At 37.2% G+C, this 19,247-nt stretch overlaps 1 long non-coding RNA gene across 1 annotated transcript; it reads right to left on the bottom strand.

The window, feature by feature from the left end:
• On the bottom strand, positions 1–3,691 carry LOC144899480 (uncharacterized). Its single transcript, XR_013627606.1, has 3 exons — positions 3,598–3,691; positions 1,274–1,385; positions 1–97 (listed from the first exon to the last, which is right to left on the bottom strand). It is a non-coding gene; the product is annotated as an uncharacterized LOC144899480 (long non-coding RNA).
• Between the last annotated feature and the right edge of the window lie 15,556 nt (positions 3,692–19,247).

The following is a 19,247-nucleotide window of genomic DNA, read 5'->3' as shown; positions in this document are numbered from 1 at the left end:
ATTATGTTATGGTTAAAACTTGCCTGAAGCCTCTTCTGTCATTGGTGCCCATGGTTGTCATTTTTGTGGTGAGGGCAGACGATGAAGTTTCCCAAAGCTAAAATTACAGAGATAAAAATATAATCATCACTTTCTCTCTATAAAATGGTACAATGTCAGTCTACAGGGTGGCTAAAGATAGAGTACACTATGCGGCTACATTTTTGTGCTAGTTTATTGGGTAGTAAATATCCATGCATTGTTTACATTCTATGTTCCTGACATACAAGTCGACAAACATATTTTGCTCTTTATTCAATTTTTGCCTGATCGTTCATATTGCTACTACATATCGTCGCAATGTCCTTGAATGCATCGTTTGAATGTCTTATTTTTTATTTTATTTAATTTATCAATTTTTATGCTTGAAAATGCTTCATTAAAGTGGACCTATTATGCTAATTGTCATTCGTATTGAGTTGGGGCGGCACGGCGGTCGTGTGGTTAGCGCGCAGACCGTACAGCTAGGAGATCAGGGTTCAATTCCACCCTCGGCTATCTCTGTGTGGAGTTTGCATGTTCTCCCCATGCATGCGTGGGTTTTTTTCCGGGTACTCCGGTTTCCTCCCACATTCCAAAAACATGCTAGGTTAATTGGCGACTCCAAATTGTCCATAGGTATGAATGTGAGTGTGAATGGTTGTTTGTCTATATGTGCCCTGTGATTGGCTGGCGACCAGTCTGATTGTACCCCGCCTCTCGCCCAATGACAGCTGGGATAGGCTCCAGCATCCTCCGCGACCCTCGTGAGGAAAAGCGGTAGAAAATGAATGAATGAATGAATGTATTGAGTTGTGGACTCCTATAGAGCAGCTACACTACAATAACCAGCACAGAAAGCTTTCTAGTTCTTCTAGAATCTGCACCTATTCAGCTGTGTTTCTTTGGATTTCATGTTTCCCGCGAAAACGGTCTTTTTAAATGTATACCACCCACGACGCGCCTCCAGGTACGTCCACTCCGCTGTGGTTGGTCACACTCCCAAGTATAACGGTATAAGAGTTGATAATAAACGGTTTATCTTTTTAAAATGTCCGCTTTTAACATACAGCCATGGGTTGGATTCCGAATCCGATCCGGAAGTAGAGATTGGACAGTCCGAATTTTCTTGAGAAAAGAGGTTACTTCAAGATGTATCTCAATGGTAAGTAGCTTTAGCATTTTAGCTTAACATCTAATGTGTTTTGTTTACACAAAATAAACACAGTTATGACACTGATAAACTGTTACTTACCGCTTGCTCTTCTGACTCTTCCACAAGGCCAAGTAACGTTGGAAAGGCGTCGGACTTCAGCAAGTTTGTCGGCCAGTCCAGCTGCATACTGGTCCATGTTCACTAAACAGTCCTGTGTGAAATGCCGTTGACAGATTAAAATAATTTTTTTTGCTGGTATCGGGAATCAGGAACTCCAACTACTTGTAGCATTTTTCAGAATTGTAAACAAATATGGCGTTCCCTTATGAGTCATTGCTAGCAACGTAAACACAGAAGCAGAGCTTGGGGGAGGGCAGGCACAGCCACGCCCATATAAGGAAGTCCACTCCTCTGTGACATCACAAAGAGCCGGGTTTTATCAAGCCTTCTGAAACGAGCGTTTTGAGATTCTCACGATTGTCTGATCTCCTGATGTGTGGCCAACATGCAAATCACTCATCCACCGTGCGACTCTAATTTGAGTCACACAGACCAATACGACTTGAGGTTCCTTTGAGCAAGCTTTTTCAATAAACTTTGCCCGTGAGAACTGTTTGATGTATTGAGTTTGCATTCTAATCTCTACAGATACAAGAAGACATATGGTACAGCATGCAGACCATAAATTGCACATTCTTACTAATCCATGGGTTAATGAATGATTATTTCCTTTTCCACAGAAATCCACCCTAGCAACAGTCCAAAGCAAACCCAGTGATCATGGTTTTTACCAAAAATAGCCACCTTTAATAAACGTACAACATCGGAGTGTTTGGTGGGCGAGCCTTCCGTGGTGGCAACAGCTGCAATGCATTCGTATGTATCAACATCTGCAGTTTCAACATGGCTAGACTCTCTGTAATGGTAATGGTTTGATTTCATTTGAACATGCATCAGATTACAATTGAATGCATCACATAATCAGTTCATAGTTCCACATGTCCAAAAGGAGTAGGAAGAAGCAAAGCTTATAAAAATCCTACCCCTCCATCTGGTACTTTTACAATCAGTAACTGTTACATTTGTTCACTTCCTGCTTTCCTAATATATTTTTGGTTTTTTTTTTTAATTTTTTGTCAGATACCGAAGTACAAGGTGATATGACCATACAATGACATAATGGGTACCGTAGCAACCTTACTTCACATGAGGAAAAAGTCTACCAAATGTTTGGATGAACAATATGATGTAAGAGAATTTATTAAATATTATACCATCCCTATTGTGTCCGTCTTGGACAGATTGTTCAGATTGGAGTTGATAGTCGGTCTACTCCGGAGTAATCTGGCAACGTATTATTGTCACAATTCGGAGATTGGTACAAGGGATTGACAACCAATAAGATAAAATAAGATAAGCCTTTTTTCATCCCTCAGTGGGGAAATTTGCATTGCGCAGCAGCAAGAGTAAGGAATCAGTTACGCAGTACAAAGTACAAAATACACAATATAAAAAAAAATTATTTAAATTATTTAAAAAATTATTAAAAAATTATACGGGAGCCAGGCAATGACATTTCGTTGGCAATTTCACTGCTGTGTTATTGTGCAATGACAATAAAGAAAGTCTATCTATCTGACAGAAGTAACAATATGAAATGTGAGGCCTATCGTATCTGTTCTTATGCCAATAAATCATACTTTTCACTTACTGAAGCCCTACAAAACGTATGAAATTAACATTGCAGGCCAAATTAACATTGCAACATTTAAAAAAAAGGTGTGCCCTTGTACTAAAAACTTGTATAAAGTACCAGTGTAAGGATCCAGTGGGTTCATTACTGGGTGTGCCAGTACAGGAAGTAGCTCTCATCCTGTGCCACCTTCTTCTCTTGTTAGAGACAGGAAATACCACCATGACCCAACACTGATAAGGACAAGAAATTGAAACATATCCATGTCCGATTCAACGCCAGACAGTGAAAGAACCATAAAACTAACATCATATACGAAGAAAAAGAGAGAGGAAGAGCTGGTCAGGTCTGGGGTGGGAGTCACGTGCACATGCACAGGAACTGACGTCAGTGTTATGTTATGCTAATGCTAATACCCTTGCCACAATTGAGGTGGAATGAGTCAGAATGAAGTCAGAACGCTTTATTCCTGAATATTCAAAGTTCAAAACTGTTTTGAGAATGCTAAAAACTTTCGAGGTGGATTTGAAGTGGAAAAAATTATCCAACAGTATTGAAAATGTATTCTAAGTACACTCTGACAGCACGGCAGCTGCTGTAATATCACAAAAAAGTGTTCCCTTATTCATATAACAAGGAAGGAAAAAAGGAGCCAAGTTAAACCCATCAGCTGCCGCCAGCGTGGACAGTGCAGATACATGTGCTGATACTCACTTGAAAAGTCACTCACCATTGATTCGTCGCCAATTCATATCGCTTAATGCCGTCATATTGAAGACCAGGTGCTCATGGAGTGACAGCGACAACAGCCAATCACAGTTAAGTAAAAAAAAAAAAACTCACACCCTTTTCCGCTGGGTCCTAGTGAGATACCAATTTCCTATTGATTAGATAGATAGACCAGGTGCTCATGGAGTGACAGCGACGACAGCCAATCACAGTTGAGCAAAAAAAAAAACCCCACACCCTTTTCCGCTGGGTCCTAGTGAGAGACAATTTCCTATTGATTAGATAGCTAGATAGCTAGATATAGCTAGAGATAGCTAGAGATAGAGAGATAGATAGATAGATATGAACAACAATGTACAGCGTAAACAGTAAATTGCACAATTACAATTACACGGTCAGCGTGCAGCCCACCTCGTTCTTTCCGTTCACAAAAAAGAACTAGTTCTTTTGACCCATTCGTTCATGACCGACACACCGCCGTTCATAAAAAAGAACTAGTTCTTTTAACCCGTTCGTTCATGACCGACACACCACAAATCTGGATGGTAATGGCAATATGGATAAGGTACACAGTGATGGAGAACTGTACAAGACAACTTTATATTGGACCTATTCGATTTTTTGAGTGTGAGGATTGGTGCACCCCAAGTCCTATTTGGTCCACTTGAAAAAATCCAACCCTATAATTTTCTGGCTGATCTCAGGTGAACCAAAATGTGGCCAGCAGCAGCAGTTTTTACAATAACACCCCGATGCCACCACCATCATTGTTCTTGCCCTCAGGCCAGCGGTCCAATAATGCAAACATAGCAGTGTCGGTCAGGAAATCTCATCTCAATAACAGCAGCTGGGCCGCCAGCACATATCCATGTGTATGTATACCATTCTTCTTATCAGATTGGAAGCCTTGAGTCTTTTTTACTTCATGTGCCACTGCCGACGTTTCCGTGCACCGAGGTTTGTGGGAAAGAAAACTTCACCTAGCTCTGCAGCTGCACTCAAAACAAAAAGCTTAGACAGCAACTTGAGGTATAAGTTCAGCCAGAATGGCAACGCATTTTAATGAGGCTGGATCACATAATATGCTTTTAAAAATGGAACTCATTTCCTCTGCAAGATTTTGAGAGAACATCCGGCGGACATAAAAATGAGCTGCTTAATATAAAACATATAGTAGGAATGTAAAATTTAACATAATATGGATAGCTGATAGGCTGCACGGTGGTGGAGTGGTTTGCGCACAGGCCTCACAGCTCGGAGACCAGGGTTCAATTCCACCCTCGGCCATCTCGGTGTGGAGTTTGCATGTTCAAAAACATGCTACGTTAATTGGCGACTCCAAATTGTCCATAGGTATGAATGTGAGTGTGAATGGTTGTTTGTCTATATGTGCCCTGTGATTGGCTGGCCACCAGTCCAGGGTGTACCCCGTCTCTTTCCCTAAAACAGCTTGGGTAGGCTCCAGCACCCCCGCAACCCTCATGAGGAAAAGTGGTAGAAAATGAATGAATGAATATCTAACAGGTTTAATTTGCCGACCAGTCCGGAGTGAGCCCTGCCTCTCTCCCTAAGACAGCTGGGGTAGGCTCCAGCACCCCCGCGACCCTCGTGATGAAAACCGGTAGAAAATGAATGAATGAATGAATATCTAACAGGTTTAATTTGCTGACCAGTCCAGATTGAGACTTGCCTCTCTCCCTAAGACAGCTGGGGTAGGCTCCTGCACCCCCGCAATCCTTGTGAGGAAAAGCTGTAGAAAATGAATGAATATCTAATAGGTTTAATTTGCCGACCAGTCCAGAGTGAGCCCTGCCTCTCTCCCTAAAACAACTGGGGTAGGCTCCAGCACCCCCGTGACCCTTGTGAGGAAAAGCGGTAGAAAATGAATGAATGAATATCTAACAGGTTTAATTTGCCGACCAGTCCAGAGTGAGCCCTGCCTCTCTCCCTAAGACAGCTGGGGTAGGCTCCAGCACCCCTGCGACCCTCGTGAGGAAAAGCGGTAGAAAATGAATGAATGAATGAATGAATGAATATCTAACAGGTTTAATTTGCTGACCAGTCCAGAGTGAGCCCTGCCCCTCTCCCTAAGACAGCTGGGGTAGGCTCCAGCACCCCCGTGACCCTCGTGATGAAAAGCGTTAGAAAATGAATGAATGAAAAAATGTCTAACAGGTTTAATTTGCCGACCAGTCCAGAGTGAGCTCTGCCTCTCTCCCTAAGACAGCTGGGGTAGGCTCCAGCATGAGTACAAGTGGTACAGAAATATGCAAATGAAGCATATTTTGTTGGATTTGTTGAAATCCTTTGCTTTTTGTAGTTAAAGTCACATAAAACACTTGATAACAAATGAATAAAATCCTCCTGGTGAGGCTGATAGTAGACAGACGCTAAAGAGCCAGTCCTTATTTGTTTACTTTTTTTATCCAAATGATGTTTCCAGATGTTGTGAGAAGAACAGCTGTCGGTTGTATCCAGACCTCGCCCTTCTGTCTTTTTGCTGCCGTATTTAAATTTCTCTTGAAGTTTTATTTTTTTTTTGGACTGGAAAGCAGCTCGGAATGTTCTGGAACAGCGACTTCATAAAATGTTAGCCAGCTCCAGCTTGCATGTCTTAATCTTCCCAACTGTGTACCCTTGTTGTCAAGCTGATACCATGGCAACCAAACTGATTCTGCTTGGTCTTTTCTAACACACACACACACACACACACAGACACACACATTTTCCATCCCTTCAGGACATTACACAGACATGACCAAACCCAATATACTAACAGCTGAACCCTTACCTTAACTTGAAACAAGTCTGTTGCCTTCATGGAACCCATTTTTGCCCCCAACAGGAAAGTTCATAATCCCAGACTGTGTAAACACATTTATGACTTTCTACTTGAAAGAGTTGGGCTCCTGTGAAATTGTCGGGCAATTTGTCTGACTTGACTTTGCTGCAGCTTGTGCTTGTGCATACACACACTGGACTTAGCATTACCGCTTAAAGGGGTGCTGGAGCCTATCCCAGCCAATCACAGGGCACATATAGACAAACAACCATTCACACTCACATTCATACCTATGGACAATTTGGAGTCGCTAATTAACCTAGCATGTTTTTTTTGGAATGTGGGAGGAAACCGGAGTACCCGGAGAAAACCCACGCATGCACGGGAGAACATGCAAACTCCACACAGAGATGACCGAGGGTGGAATTGAACTTTGGTCTCCTAGCTGTGAGGCCTGCGTGCTAACCACTTGTCCACCATGCAGCCTTTTACCATAATTATGACTTAATATTTTTATTATATTTTCGTAGCATTGTTTTCCATAACCTTACATTCCAAAAATAAAAATGTTGACTTCAAAAGACTTGACTTGACTTTAATATTTCAACTTTATTCTACTAAAATTACTATTTTATGGGATTTCTTCCTTTAATATTTAGTTTTTGTTGTAAAATTACTAGTCTCACGGGGAAATGCTGGAGCCTATCCCAGCTGACTTCCGGCAAGAGGCGGGATACACCCCGGACTGGTGGCCAGCCAATCACAGGGCACATATAGACAAACAACCATTCACACTCACATTCATACCTATGGACAATTTGGAGTCGCTAATTAACCTAGCATGTTTTTGGAATGTGGGAGGAATGTCCCATTTATTATTATTTTTAAATACAGTGAACCTCAGTTAGTGTCCGCCCCGGTTAACATATTTTTTGATTAATGTAAAAAATTTATGCCACAATTTAACCTTGGTTTGCGTATATTGATTTTATTCATTTTCTACCGCTTATCCTCACGAGGGTCACGGGGGGTGCTGGAGCCTATCCCAGCTGACTTCGGGCGAGAGGCGGGGTACACCCTGGACTGGTGGCCAGCCAATCACAGGGCACATATAGACAAACAACCATTCACACTCACATTCATATCCACACAGAGATGGGCCGAGTGGGGAATTGAACTCGGGTCTCCTAGCTGTGAGGCCTGCATGCTAACCACTCGCCCACCGTGCAGCCCTTCCCATATATTATTATTTTTAAATACAGTGAACCTCAGTTAGTGTCCGTCTTGGTTAACATATTTTTTGATTAACGTCAAAAATATGCTATCATTTAACCTAGGTTTGCATATATTTTGTATTATTAATACACTGCGTGGATCCAACTATGTCGGGGTATCTACATTCCAAAAGTATAATACATCACATGTGTGAGTTGTGTCGTAGATTTAAGTCTGATTTGATCTTACCAACGTTGACTTCCTTTGTAGTTCAGCAGCAGGTCGGTGTTGCCGCAGACATAACACGTGTTAATGTAGCGTAACTCTGGAAAAAAATGACAAAACATCAAACTGCTCTCAGGAAACACGAGGCATGAGAAGTACCAATTTCAGCTGTGTGTATATTAAAACTATATTTATGTATGTAATTATGTGTACGCGGTGCACAAGCCGCACATCATTTATTTTCCTTTACTTGCTGTCTGCACCGGCTTTAGAATCTCAAATCCAGCACCGCCACTCACCACCGGACCGCTCCTAGACGATGTATGTATTTATAGCATTGGAATTTCCCTCTTCTTGTTGGCCTTAACCAAGTCCACTATCCGTTGTTGTTGTTTCTGTTAGGGAGTGTATGACTTTTGTGTTATATGTGCCATTCTTGCGCCATGGCTATCAAAACACAGCGCCTGGTATGAACAACAAGTATTTCTTTGTCACAAAGAAAGCATCCAATTTGTATTGTGAAAGATGAAAAAAATTACCTGTTTGGAATTTGCAGTAGAGCATCAAACACGGGACATTGAAAGGTGGAAGACAGTTTGATGAGGAAAAAAATTGAATCCCGCAGCCCTGATGGCCTCCAATGTTAGTGGCATGACAAGGAAATCACAAGGAATGGCTTTTTTTCCTTCAATGGAACAATGGAGCTTCAGATTGTGCAGGGGCGTCAAACGGCTATGTGGAGAACACTATTGTTATTGTTTCCTGTTCATGATTCTGCTTTAATGGAAAAAAATATAGCTAAACTAGCATGTTCGAGATGTTAGCAGGGATCACCAAGGGTGGAATTGAACTCGGGTCTCCTATGGTAATGGTTTTATTTCATTTGAACATGCATCAGATTACAATTGATTACATAATCAGTTCACAGTTCCACATGTCGAAAAGGAGTCGGAAGAAGCAAAGCTTATTAAATCCTACCCCTCCATCTGGTACTTTTACAATCAGTAACTGTTACATTTGTTCACTTCCTGCTTTCCTAATATAATTTAAAAAATTTGGGGTGTTTTTTTTCCTTCAATGGAACAATGGAACTTCAGGTTGTGCAGGGGCGTCAAATGGCAAATGGCTATGTGGAGAACACCATTGTTATCGTTGTTATCGGAAAAGAAAGTAAAGCATGTTAACCTAGCATGTTAACAGAGATGTTAGCAGAGATTGGCAAGGGTGGAATTGAACTCGGGTCTCCTATGGTAATGGTTTTATTTCATTTGAACATGCATCAGATTACAGTTGAATGCATCCCATAATCAGTTCACAGTTCCACATGTCCAAAAGGAGTAGGAAGAAGCAAAGCTTAATAAATCCTACCCCTCCATCTGGTACATTTACAATCAGTAACTGTTACATTTGTTCACTTCCTGCTTTCCTAATATAATTTAAATTTTTCTGTGTGTTTTTTTTCCTTCAATGGAACAATGGAACTTCAGGTTGTGCAGGGGCGTCAAATGGAAAATGGCTATGTGGAGAACGCCATTGTTATTGTTATTATCGGAAAAGAAAGTAAAGCATGTTAACCTAGCATGTTAACAGAGATGTTAGCAGAGATCGGCAAGGGTGGAATTGAACTCGGGTCTCCTATGGTAATGGTTTTATTTCATTTGAACATGCATCAGATGACAATTGAATGCATCCCATAATCAGTTCACAGTTCCACATGTCCAAAAGGAGTAGGAAGAAGCAAAGCTTATTAAATCCTACCCCTCCATCTGGTACTTTTACAATCAGTAACTGTTACATTTGTTCACTTCCTGCTTTCCTAATATAATTAAATTTTTTTTGTGTGTTTTTTTCCTTCAATGGAACAATGGAACTTCAGGTTGTGCAGGGGCGTCAAATGGCAAATAGCTATGTGTTATTGTTTCCTGTTCATGATTCTGCTTTAATGTAAAAGAATATAGCTAAACTAGCATGTTAGAAATATTAGCAGGGATCGCCAAGGGTGGAATTGAACTCGGGTCTCCTATGGTAATGGTAATGGTTTTATTTCATTTGAACATGCATCAGATTACAATTGAATGCATCACATAATCAGTTCACAGTTCCACATGTCCAAAAGGAGTAACTGTTACATTTGTTCACTTCCTGCTTTCCTAATATAATTTAATTTTTTTGTGTGTTTTTTTTACTTTATTTAATTAATTATTTTTTTTAAATTTTAATTAATTTTAATTTTTTTAATTTTATTTAATATTTTTTTAATTTTCTAAGCCTTTCATAATATTATGCCTTTAAAAACATAATGCTATTTCTCAGAAATTACTGCAGATTTTTCCAGATTTTTGGCAGGCGACCAGTCCGGGGTGTACCCCGCCTCTCACTTGACGACAGCTGGGATAGGCTCCAGCATTCCCCGCGACCCTCGTGAGGAAAAGCAGTACAAAATGAATGAATGAATGAACCTCAGTTAGTGTTGCCCCGGTTAACATACTTTTGATTAATGTCAAAAATGTATGCCACAATTTAGCCTCGGTTTGCGTATATTTTGTGTTATTAATACACTGCGTGAATCCAACTGTGTTCTTCATGCAATTTTTTTAAAATCGCAAAACATCCTTCTTTATTAGCATCCTATGAATGAATGAATGAATAACCCCGGAAAGGCATTCTCCATTGACGCCTATTTAGAATAGAGCATTGTAGCTCTATTGAAGGCCTCTGGTTCTCATGGGAAACAATAGTTTTAATACAGTAAACCTCGGATATATCGGATTCAATTTTGCAGTATTATGACTTTTTTGTCCGATAATTTTTTTTTTTGTCCGATAATTTTGTCCCAAATTGTTAATTAAGCTAGGCCCTGTTACGTTATTTCCAATAGTGAGGTTAAGATCTCATTCACTGCTGTGCTAATATTATTGACGTCACTCATTTTTATATTTGTCCGAAATCTGGAGCCAGGAGAAAGACACGATGCGACCATCCGATATATGCGACGGAAAATTGGAACGGGACTGGAGATTTTGTCCGAAATAGTCGAAATCCGTTATAAAAAATCCGATATATGCAATGAATTTTTATTGGAAATGCATTACAGAAAAATTGGTTCTTTTTTATCTGTCCGTTGTGAGCGAATTTCCGATATATCCGAGGTTTACTGTATCATTATAGCCTTCAACAGGCTTTGTTGGCTATGCTACCAATTCATGTAATTCATCATAGAAATATTGCAAATGGCGGTCAAGTTTGATTGAATGCATCGCCAAAAGGAACACATTGTTGTGTTTGATAGACACTTAAAAAAAACAAAAAAACAACTACAATTCCTCCTCGAACGAAGATCCCTAATGCAATAAAAAAAAGTAGAGCTACATCAATGTAAAATGCATCGTCAAACGCCTGCATTTATCCCCCCCCCTAATTCATTTTTCTGGGCTAATGTTCACATATTCCTTGCTGAAGTGCATCATAAAGCATGCCTGAAAACACACCAATCACCTCTCGGGGCATCATTTGGCTCGGAGCTCAGCAATACGGAGTCCCGCTTTGGTTAATTATGTGTCTTTTTGTGCTGTATAAGCTAATAAGGGAACGCCAGGTGTCTGTTTCGCTTGCTGACTATCACAGATTCTTGATTGAATCCCAAAAGTGCTTGGACGGCATCGGGAAGCACGGGATCATTACGGTGCCGTATCGGGCGAAGACGTTATTTGGAAGCTCTGATGAAGAGGAGGAGGATGTTGGTGCACCAGGACCCTGAACACTAAAGGTGTTTTTTTTTTTTTTTAGATTTTCTTGCTTTTTGTTTTGATTTATGAGACACACAAGCACCAGATTCATTCATTCATTCATTTTCTACTGCTTTTTCCTCACGAGGGTCGCAGGGGGTTGCTGTTGTTTCCTGTTCATGATTCTGCTTTAACGGAAAGAATATAGCTAAACTAGCATGTTAGAGATGTTAGCAGGGATCGCCAAGGGTGGAATTGAACTCGGGTCTCCTATGGTAATGTTTTTTTTTTTCATTTGAACATGCATCAGATTACAATTGAATGCATCACATAATCAGTTCACAGTTCCACATGTCCAAAAGGAGTAACTGTTACATTTGTTCACTTCCTGCTTTCCTAATTTTTGTGTGTTTTTTTTAAACTTTATTTAATTAATTTTTATTTTTAAAAAATTCTTAATTATTTTATTTAATATTTTTAAATTTTGTAAGCCTCTCATAATATTATGCCTTTATAAACATAATGCTATTTTTTGTAAATTACTGCATATTTTTCCAGTTTTTGCTGTTAATGCTTTTTTAAAAAAATACATTTAAATTTAAATACATACATATGCGCTACCTTTTAAATAACCTTAGCCTTAGCCTAGCCTGGAGCCTATCCCAGCTGTCTTCGGGCAAGAGGCGGGGTACACCCTGGACTGGTCGCCAGCCAATCACAGGGCACATATAGACAAACAACCATTCACACTCACATTCATACCTATGGACAATTTGGAGTCGCTAATTAACCTAGCATGTTTTTGGAATGTGGGAGGAAACCGGAGTACCCGGAGAAAATTGGTGGTGGAATTGAACCCTGGTCTCAGAGTTGTGAGACCAGTTCCGCCCCGTGCCGCCCTGCACCAGAATCAATCACACAATAATCAACAGGCTTTTATTGCAGGTTTCTATCTGCAAACAGGTTATTTGGACATGTCCAAGTAAGTTTCAGGTTTGATTCCCGGCCAGCAAGAGAAAAATATGCTGATCTGTGAACTTGTTTTGTGAACATTAGCAAAGCTAATGCCGTTGCCGAAGTCCGACGCCTACCAACGTTACTCGTTCGTGTTGAAAAGTCGGTAGAGCAAGCGGTCGCTAACAATTTATCGGTGTCCTAACTCTGTTTATATTGTGGAAGTAATCGAACACAATGAGCTCGGCAGCTGCCTGGAAGTCCTCAGGAGCGTCACCGATTGCAGCAGAGTGGGCATAACTGCAGTTTTGGGTGGGAAGCAGGAAATCCATGGAAACAATGCAGAAAGAGGTGCAGAATCTGGAAGATCTAGAAAGCTTTCTGCGCGAGTTATCGTGTTTAGCGGGTCCACAACTCGATACAAAGTTCTGAAGGAAAAGTCTTATCTGTTAAGTCCACCATATTGGGTAATATGAGTGTAAAGGTGACTATAGGGATGCTATTTAATGTCTAGAGGGCTCTTAATATTGTGAGTTAATTTTTTTAAATTACTGCATTTTTTGTTTTTGTTATTAATTTTCAAAATATTTCAACTTTCCTTTTGTATTATTTCTTGCAGTATTGTGACTTTATTCCCATCATATTTTTACTTTATTATATATATTTTTGTTTCACATATTACGGCATACAAAAAAGTATTTTTCTCAATTATAAAAAGTTAATTTTTTCTCATGATGTAAAGTTATTTGCACAAAATTATGACAAAATTTGTTCAGAACTCCAAAGTTCTGAAGGAAAGGTCCACCATATTGGGTAATATGAGTGTAAAGGTGACTATAGGGATGTTATTTAATGTCTAGAGGGCTCTTAATATTGTGAGTTATTTTTTTTAACTTTCCTTTTGTATTTTTTCTTGTAGTATTATGACTTTATTCCCATCATATTTTTACTTTATTATATATATTTTTGTTTCACATATTACGGCATACAAAAAAGTATTTTTCTCAATTATAAAAAGTTAATTTTTTCTCATGATGTAAAGTTATTTGCACAAAATTATGACAAAATTTGTTCAGAACTCCAAAGTTCTGAAGGAAAGGTCCACCATATTGGGTAATATGAGTGTAAAGGTGACTATAGGGATGCTATTTAATGTCTAGAGGGCTCTTAATATTGTGAGTTATTTTTTTTAACTTTCCTTTTGTATTTTTTCTTGTAGTATTATGACTTTATTCCCATCATATTTTTACTTTATTATATATATTTTTGTTTCACATATTACGGTATACAAAAAAGTATTTTTCTCAATTATAAAAAGTAAATTTTTTCTCATGATGTAAAGTTATTTGCACAAAATTATGACAAAATTTGTTCAGAACTCCAAAGTTCTGAAGGAAAGGTCCACCATATTGGGTAATATGAGTGTAAAGGTGACTATAGGGATGTTATTTAATGTCTAGAGGGCTCTAACAACATCATAAACAGATTTTCCATTAATTATGTTTTTCTTTCTCATGCCAGATTGTGAAATCTATTTCTTTTTTTTAATCTTACAGGGTATCAGGGTTGTAAAATGAGTATAATTTTGCAGTAAATCCATATTTGTTACTTTAATACACAAAAAAATGCCTCAAAAATCAAGCAAGTTTTGTACAATAAATAATCCAAGAAGTCTAAACATGCCTGGGATGTACTCGTCTATGTAAGTAAATGACACACTTCAAGTCTGAAATGGAAAAAAGATCATATTTATATTATCTTAATTCAATTTCTCCAATGTATTATTTCCACATACGGTACATTTACAAAAGGCCTTTTCCTTATCGTCCATCATTGCATCCATTCAGCAGTTGGAATATGCTCGATGGCAAAGCTTTGTGAAGTTTTCCCCGGTGGAGACGTACTTGATCTGTATCCACCTATGTATGTGTGTGTGTGTGTGTGTGAGAGTGTGTGTGTGTGTTGTCTGAAATGAAAACACACTCAGCAGATAACATCTGTGTTGGTATGCTGCTCTCTTGTGGTGCTCTGCCGCTACATCTCCATAACATGATAAGACGGCTTGGAATTTGAATTATTTCACTTTTTTTTTTTTTTTTTTACAGATCAGAAAGCTCATAATTTGTACAGCAACACATGGAAATATGTTAAGGTGTTATATATATATATATATTTCAAGAATAAACTGCATCTCAGCTTTGTGATAGAGATGTTTATTCTTAGTATGAACTGTAGTCTTTGCTCTCTTTTTTCAATTTTTTCTTTCTTTTTTTCGCATTTCTAAATACTTGAATTTTCTTCTAAAATATTTTTAATTTTTTGAAGTAATGTTAATATTATTTATATAATATTTGACTTGATTCTCATATTATAGTCTTTTACCTAACCTAAAACAAAAATCATAAAATTTCATTATTATTACTAAAAAAGAAACTTTCCTCACCAGTTTATTCTCGTAAAATTGTGACTTTTTCCTTCTTTTTTTTTTTTTTTTTTTACTATTTTTTTCCAATTTTTCCAATCATTTTAACTTTCTTCTTGTGAATTTTCTTCTCATAGTATTATGATTTTATTCCCATGTTATTTTGACTTTGTCATATTATAAATTCCCCCCCACATCTTTTTCAGTTCATATTTTTCAGTTGTTTTTGAAATTAAAATATTGTAAAAAAAAAATTATATTCTGAATTAATTCACATATTTTGAGTTTATTCCCATAACTTTTCCTTTAACAAAGTTTCCAAAAATGACAACCTTGTTTGTTTCTCATATTACAACATTTTAAAAAAAAAATATTTTTTTATATTTCAACTTTATGCTTTTTTTCTGGTAAGATTACATGTTTATTTTCATAATATTGTGACTTTTTTCATCTTAGTTTACAACTCTTTTCTCTTAATATTGTGAGTTAATTCTTTTTAATTGCTGCATTTTTTTGTTTTTGGTTTTTGTTATTAATATTCAAAATATTTCAACTTTCCTTTTGTATTTTTTCTTGTAGTATTATGACTTTATGGCCATCATATTTTATTTTATTATATATATTTTTGTTTCACATATACAAAAAAGTATTTTTTCTTAACTTTTTCAAGTTAATTCATTCTCGTTTTTCTCGTTACAAAAGCACTTTTTTCTGACAACATTTTGACTTTTCCAGTAAAACATTTTATTAATTTTCAAAATATTTCAACTTTCTTTTTGTATTTTTTCTTTGTAGTATTGTGACTTTATTCCCATCATATTTTTACTTTATTATATATATATTTTAGTTTCACATATTATGGTATACAAAAAGTATTTTTTCTTTAATATTTCAAGTAAATTTTTTCTCATGATATAACATTATTTGCACAAAATTATGACGTTTTTCTCATTACAAAAGCACTTTTTTCTGTCAACATTTTTTACTTTTCTGGTAAAACATTTTATTAATTTTTAAAATATTTCAATTTTCTTTTTGTATTTTTTCTTGTAGCATTATGACTTTATTCCCATCATGTTTTTACTTTATTATATATTTTTTCATTTCACATATTATGATATACAAAAAGTATTTTTTCTTTAATATTTCAAGTTAATTTTTTCTCATGATATAACATTATTTGCACAAAATTATGACGTTTTTCTCGTTACAATAGAACTTTTTTCTGTCAACATTTTGACTTTTCCGGTAAAACATTTGATTAATTTTCAAAATATTTCAACTTTCTTTTTGTATTTTTTCTTGTAGTATTATGACTTTATTCCCATCGTATTTTTACTTTATTATATATTTTTTCATTTCACATATTACGATACACAAAAAAGTAAATTTTCTTAATTATTTCTAGTTAATTTTTTACAATAGAATTTCTTTCTGTCAACATTTTGACTTTTCCGGTAAAACATTTGATTAATTTTCAAAATATTTCAACTTTCTTTTTGTATTTTTTCTTGTAGCATTATGACTTTATTCCCATCATGTTTTTACTTAATTATATATTTTTACATTTCACATATTATGATATACAAAAAGTATTTTTTCTTTAATATTTCAAGTTAATTTTTTCTCATGATATAACATTATTTGCACATAATTTTGACGTTTTTCTTGTTACAAAAGCACTTTTTTCTGTCAACATTTTGACTTTTTCCGGTAAAATATTTTTTTGTGAAATTATATTTTTAAATATTATTAAATGGGGTCAAAAAAAAAATCATCTGCAGGCCTCCAACGGCCAACAAACCAGACTTTAGACACCCCTGTGATGAAGCCATACATAAGAAAACCTTTTCTCATGGCTGACAGACATTCTCCACGTTTATACTTACATATATATATCCACTCCAAAAAAAGTCAATTGTTCCCTGTGAAGCCGTGCTTTTGCTGCCTGGATCCGGCACGGCAACGAGAACCCCTGGCGTCTTTTGCGTATATATATATATATATATATATATATCGACGATACCGGCGTCTCCGTGAGGTGACAAGGACGGCGATTGATTGGGCTTAAATGAGAGCGAAGAGGAAGATTGATTGCCATCGATCCACTTCCTTCCACTAGCAGCCTCCTCTATCTTTTATTATGACCACTTTACGCCCAATCAAGCGAGTGTGAGCCGTGATATGTGTGTGTGTGTGTGTGTGTGTGTATGAGGGGGGGGGGGATCAAATCCCACGGATGGGGGGCCTAAGCTCCATTTGCCAAAGGCTGTAATTACGAGGATGCTGAGACACAAGGTCAATGTACGGCAGGTGCCATCAAGCCGGATGATAATAATAACGGATAATTTAGATGAGGGGGGGGGGGGTGGATGCATAATGGATGCTTCCATGAACGCTTTGAAAAAAAAAATGTAAATTGTATGTAAATTGAATAATTACAGCAATTGTTGGTGCTTTTTTGACACTTTTTTTTTTTATTAAAAGCTTCATCAGAGAGGGGAAAAAAAAATCATTAAACCCCAAGTTCACATCCACACATGTACAGACTGAAATTTTGTCAAATAGGCGTGACCGACAACAACAAAAAAAATTAAAATAAAAGCCGCTATGCTGTAAATGTTTTTTTCTTTGTCTGGCTAGAATGAATTTTGGGATTTTTTTTTTTTTTTTAAACCTTGTGATGGATGAATGCTGCATTTTTCAACTCATGCTAGTTGACTTGTGAGGCCGATCGATAACGCTTTCATCAAAAGTAAACCCAAGCATCAATTAAAAAGCAGGAGGTCCCTGTTCTCTGTTCTTGTTGGGTGTGTTTGTATCCTCTGTGTGTACCTGTGTGTGTGTATTTATGTGTGTGTGTGTAGCCGCCTGGTGTGATGAGTTATTGAGCCGCGGCTCTCACCGAACATCCAACCGAGAGAGACGACTGCGAAGGTAAGTGAAGTAATACGCGAGGCCATGGTGTACGCCACGGTTTTATGGCTTCGAAATGATTCTGGAGAGGAGTACCGACTAACAAAAACTAAAAGACGAAAGGCACCTTAAACTGTGGACAGTGGAACCTGTTTAAGTACGCCAAAATAGCCATTGTTTTTCATACAGAGAATAGGCCGCCGTGAAAGATGTGCAAATCTTTTTCAAAGACTTAATTTAAAAAAAAAACAAGGTTTGAGTAATATATAAGTTACACCAACTGTATTTAGAGAAAAAAATAAATTTTGGCACGTACAAGCCTGTCAAAAAACTTGTTAAACCATTGGAAATAGCAGGAAGTCATTAATCAATATACTGTAACAGTCTGACTCACAAACGACACTGAACTCATCACACAGCAACTTAACACTCAAAACGTATACCTAAGAAATATACAAACATGTCAGAATAGTTTCAAATGTTTACAAATTTTTATATATATTTTTTTAAACCGGAGCCCAGAGGGAGGCTGACGTCATTGCAGGGTCCCAATAAATGCATTGCATCTGAGCAGTTTTCCCTTATGGGAAAACTTTCTGAGGTATAGTTTGGGAGTGTTAAGTTGCCGTGTGATGAATTTAGTGTTATTTCCAATACAATGACATTGTGAAACTGTTCAATTATTCTACTATTTCCATATTTTTTAAACCGGAGCCCAGAGGGAGGCTGACGTCATTGCAGGGCCTCAATAAATGCATTGCATCTGACCAGTTTTCCCTTATGAGAAAACTTTGAGATGGTGGATTTTCTTTCATTTTAAACTTGTATATTTCTGAGGTACAGTTTGGGAGTGTTAAGTTGCCGTGTGATGAATTTAGTGTTATTTCCAATTCAATGACATTGTGAGACTGTTCAATTATTCTACTATTTCTATATTTTTTAAACCGGAGCCCAAAGGGAGGCTGACGTCATTGCAGGGCCCAAATAAATGCATTGCATCTGAGCAGTTTTCCCTTATGGGAAAACTTTGAAAAGGTGGATTTTCTTTCACTTTAAACTTGTATATTTCTGAGGTATAGTTTGGAAGTGTTAAGTTACCGTGTGATGAATTTAGTGTTATTTCCAATACAATTACATTGTGAGACTGTTCAATTATTCTACTATTTCCATATTTTTTAAACCGGAACCCAGAGGGAGGCTGACGTCATTGCAGGGCCCCAATAAATGCATTTCATCTGAACAGTTTTCCCTTATGGGAAAACTTTAAAAAGGTGGATTTTCTTTCATTTTAAACTTGTATATTTCTGAGGTATATTTTGGGAGTGTTAAGTTGCCGTGTGATGAATTTAGTGTTATTTCCAATACAATGACATTGTGAGACTGTTCAATTATTCTACTATTTCTATATTTTT

This window comes from Doryrhamphus excisus, linkage group LG7, assembly GCF_037039965.1.
Source record: "Doryrhamphus excisus strain RoL-2023G ecotype Guam linkage group LG7, RoL_Dexc_Guam_v1.1, whole genome shotgun sequence".
Classification (NCBI taxonomy): domain Eukaryota; kingdom Metazoa; phylum Chordata; class Actinopteri; order Syngnathiformes; family Syngnathidae; genus Doryrhamphus; species Doryrhamphus excisus.
This window is presented reverse-complemented; position numbering and strand designations above follow the sequence as displayed.